Source organism: Hypanus sabinus, chromosome 16 (assembly GCF_030144855.1).
Source record: "Hypanus sabinus isolate sHypSab1 chromosome 16, sHypSab1.hap1, whole genome shotgun sequence".
NCBI lineage: Eukaryota > Metazoa > Chordata > Chondrichthyes > Myliobatiformes > Dasyatidae > Hypanus > Hypanus sabinus.
This window is the reverse complement of record NC_082721.1, coordinates 84,603,017-84,607,622: the sequence shown is the minus strand read 5'-3', so window position 1 is coordinate 84,607,622 and position 4,606 is coordinate 84,603,017.

The window sequence follows — 4,606 nt, the reverse complement described above, 5'->3', positions numbered from 1 at the left end:
TGTGGGAGAAAAGCCGGCTGAAATAACTTGGCTATCAGAACTGAACTGCTTACAGATTTGAGAAGGATGTAGAAGTGGGATACCATTTACTTCTGCTTAGAATCTGTGGAGCAAAGATCGCCTTGGAAATGAGGTGAATGTCTGGGTTCAATAACATTTCCTTCACAATCTCCCTCATGTGCATGACAAGACTGTATGCTTAACCCCCAGTCTACTTGCCTTATACTTAAGACTGTAAAGCTAAGCACAGGTCCAATGCCATATTTAAGATTGCCAATGACACTACTATAGTTGGTCAAGTCAAAGGTGGTGACAAATCAGAATATTGGAAGGAGATTTCAGATTTCACCATGCAAATAGTGGATGATCGCCAATCAAGTTGTAATTGTCTCAGCCAATTACAGCCCCAGAATGCAGGTCCTCCTGTTTTTACCACATAAAATCCAATATGGCTGCTATGTATTTCACTGTTCCGAATATCATTCCCACGGGAATTATATTTTCGCTAGTATAAGTTCTTAATTGGTTACTTGTAGGCTTCAGTTTAGTATCTTTGAAATGTCTTCCAAACTCATTTTCTGGAATGACTAATGCAGACAAGTCAGTATCAAATTCTACTTTAATTAATTTACTATTCACTTCAGGTGTAAGCCAAACTGCTTTTCTCTTGTTAGTCTCCACATTGCAAATCTCAAGGATATTCAGTCCTGTGTCACCCTCATCATTATTAGATTTTTTAAATCAAAGCATTACAGTTTTTGAAACTGTGATTCACTTTTAAATATTTTCCCCCATTACTACTTCTCCTGCATCATTTTCCTGCAGTCCGATATCCACTCTTGCCTCTCTTCTACAATTTATGTAACTGAGGAAACTTTTAGTATCCTCTAGTATTATTGACTAGCTTACTTTCATATTCTATCTTTACCTTTTTAATGACTTTTTAGTTGTTTTTTGTTGGTTTTTAAAAGCTTTCCAATCCTCTAACTTCCCACAAGTTCTTGCTCTATTATATGCCTTCTCTTTGTCTTTTATATTGGCTTTGATTTCTCTTTTTAGATACAGTCGTGTTTTCTTGCCTTTAGAATACTTGTTCCACTTTGGGATGAATATATCCTGTGCCTTTCAAATTGTTTCCAGAAATTCCAGCCATTGCTGCTTTGCCATCAACCCTGCCAGTGTTATTTTCCAATTAACTCTGGTCAGCTCCTCTCACATGCCTCTGTAATTCCCCTTGCTCCACTGTAAAACGGATACACCTGACTTCAGCTTCTCCTCAAAATTCAGGGTGAATTTGATCATATTATGATCACTTGCCCCAAGGGTTCTTTTGTCTTAAAGTCCCTAATCAATTCAAATTGAACCGAATTGAGTTGATTTATTACTCACATTCTCCTATACAGGGTGAGTAAAAATCTTTACGTTTCTGTCTAAATGTTCAATGCACAATTTATAATAATTTGTAATAAATATTATGTACAACAGGATAGTCAATGTAACATAGAAATATGGTTGCATCAGCCTAATAGACTGGTGGAAGAAGCTGTCCCAGAGTCTGCTGGTCCTGGCTTTTATGCTGCAGTACCATTTCCCAGATGGTAGCAGCTGGAACAGTTTGTGGTTGGGGTGACTCAGGTCTTTAATGATCCTTCGGGCCCTTTTTACACACCTGTCTCTGTAAATGTCCTGAATCGTAGGAAGTTCACATCTACAGATGCACTGGGCTGTCCACACCACTCTCTGCAGAGTCCTGCGATTGAGGGAAGTACAGTTCCCATACCAGGCAGTGATGCAGCCAGTCAGGATGCTCTCAATTGTGCCCCTGTAGAACTTTTTAGAATTTGGGGCCCATACCAAACTTCTTCAACCATCTGAGGTGAAAGAGGCGCTGTTGTGCTTTTTCACCACTCAGTCGGTATGTACAGACCACGTGAGATCCTTGGTGGTTTATGCCAAGGAACTTAAACTGTTCACCCTCTCATCCCCAGATACATTGACGTCTTTAGGGGTTATAGCCTGTCTCCATTCAACCTGTAATCCACAACCAGCTCCTTTGTTTTTGTGACATTGAGGGAGAGGTTGTTTTCTTGACACCACTGTGTCAGAGTGATGACTTCTTCTCTGTAGGCTGCCTCATTATTATTTGAGATTAGGCCAATCAGTGCAGTGTCGTCAGCAAATTTAATTAGCAGATTGGAGCTGTGTGGAGCAATTCTGGTTCATTGCACAAGTCAAACTTCCAAGCAAATTGTGTGCTCTTCCTTCAATTACACTCAGGAAAAACTGGCACTTGATTCCCATTGTCTATGCCATTTGCTTCAAAATATTGCTCTATTTGTCCAGTGTACAATATCCAGTTATCTCTTGTGCAATCAAACACATCTTTCTGAAGGAGACAGCCATTTCTGTTGTTTTTATTTCTTATCACCCCAGTACTCACTGATTATCAACTCAGGAATTTCATCTGTTTTCTGCCTTATTAAAATCTAATGCTTCACTGCAATTCTGAAGGGAAAAAATGTGCTGTGCTTTTTTTTCAAAAGCTCAGGTGTTTCTCTCCCACTTGCATCAAAAAAAAACACATGCTGCGCTTTAACAGGTAGGAGGTAGTCTGGGGTTTATCTTAAAACTTACTCATCATCTGTTATACTTTGTAAGTCCAGAAATTAATTGAAAGAAGACAGGAGGTGTCTGTCTACCTTGTTTCAGTTTTGGGAGGTGTGCACATATGACATGATGGCATCATGGCAATGCCACCCACTTACTTTTACATATAATTTACCATGAATTATGTAGCTAACAAAGTATAGCTAGTTAAACAATATATTCACAATATTAATCAAATAGTACAGCAATAGTAAATATGCAACAGGTAGAACATTTTACTTAGAAGTTTGTGAAGATTTGGAATGTCATTTAAAACTTGGACAAACTTCTATAGCTGTGCGTTGGAATGTATATGGACTGGTTGCATCAATGCCCCTAATACTTGCGCATTGGTTGTTGTCGTCGTCCTGCTGGATGCAGTCTTTCACCGTGTTCAATTGTGTTTCCCGTAGTTACTGCTGCCCGCAAAGGGTTGTGACATACAGAAACATTAATAATACATTTACTTTGAACTTTGGGAGACAATAGACTCATGTTCAACCGTGGGGTCGTAGTTCAGCGTTAGGTGTGACTAGGAATAAGTGCATAGCTGTTGTGCAATCCTTCAGAAAAGACATTTTCTCAGAAAATTCAGAAAATTTCTCAGAAAAGACAACTCTCGAATGGTGAGCTCCAAAAGAAATCTCAAACAGACAGTTCGCCCAGTGCGCTGACAGATTCGCGGCAATTGCTGTAACAATTACTGACTCCTACGTTCCTTGCATTTCACAAGGAATTACACGACAACAGTACTTCCGCGTCTGTAGTAATACCTCGAGAAATCAGTTGAACGGTCGGCAAGCCTCCCCCAACAGCCACATTGAATTGGCTCAACCTCGCACCAGCCTCACCTCTCGCCACGTATTGCTGTCCCAATGGTCCCGCAAGAAGACGCGCGCCACAGTGGACGCTCTCTCCCACCCCGCTTCCCTCCTGCTGCCGCTGTGCCCTGCGGCACTCTACCCTTCACGTCCCTTCGCAACTCCCCTTCCATGTTTTCGCCCGCATTCCTAATTCTCGGGTCCGCGCTGTAAAACTGACCCAATTGATCCAATTCTCGTCCGCTTTCCGATCGCATACGTCTCAGACCATCTCTCTCTTTCGCTTTAAAGTCTACTACAGACATACACACCTGACACAATACAGAGACTCAGAAACCTGACAACGACACATGCACACAGATCTGATACAGACATCATCATCAGGTGCCATGCCCAGTTTGAGTTTTGACTGCCATGGCCCACACACTCCTGTTTCAGGTCAAGTGGATCAATTCATTGGTATTCATTTCCAGTTCTCTGGCTGCTGTCTCCATCATCATTTGTCTTTGCCTTCCTCTTGCTTTCTTCCCTTCAATCTTTCCCAGAATTACCGTGCATTCTAACTCCTCTTTCCTAATCACATGTCCAATGAAGTTACGTTGCCTTTTTATGATCTCATACATTATTTCTCTTTTTGTGCTTTGCTCTGTTCATGACATCCTCGTTAAATATTCGTTTCGTCCATGAGATTCTTTGCATCCTCCTCAAAAACCACATCTCTGCTGCTTCAATTCGTTTCCTCGTGTTACTAGATATTGTCCAATATTCTGAGCCATTTAAAATAACTGGATAAACGTAACATTTCAGTACTCTGAGCTGGGTTGTCATGCCTAGTTTAGTGTTAGTCAGTACTCTATACTCTTCATTCCCGTAAAGGTATCTTTTGCCATCCCTATTCTTCTTTTGACGTCCATGTCGCACCTGCCATCTGATGTCACCCAGCTTCCTAAGTAGCAAAGGTTCTGTACTTGTTTTATGTCTTCCCCGTTTATTCTCAGCCTGCAGATAGGATTCTCCCTCATGGGACATATAGACAGAAATAAACACAGAAAACTGACTCAGGCACATATAGACGCACACAGACATAGAGTCAGACCTGGCACAGACAGACGCACGTGACCGCGTTCCCCGCTACGACG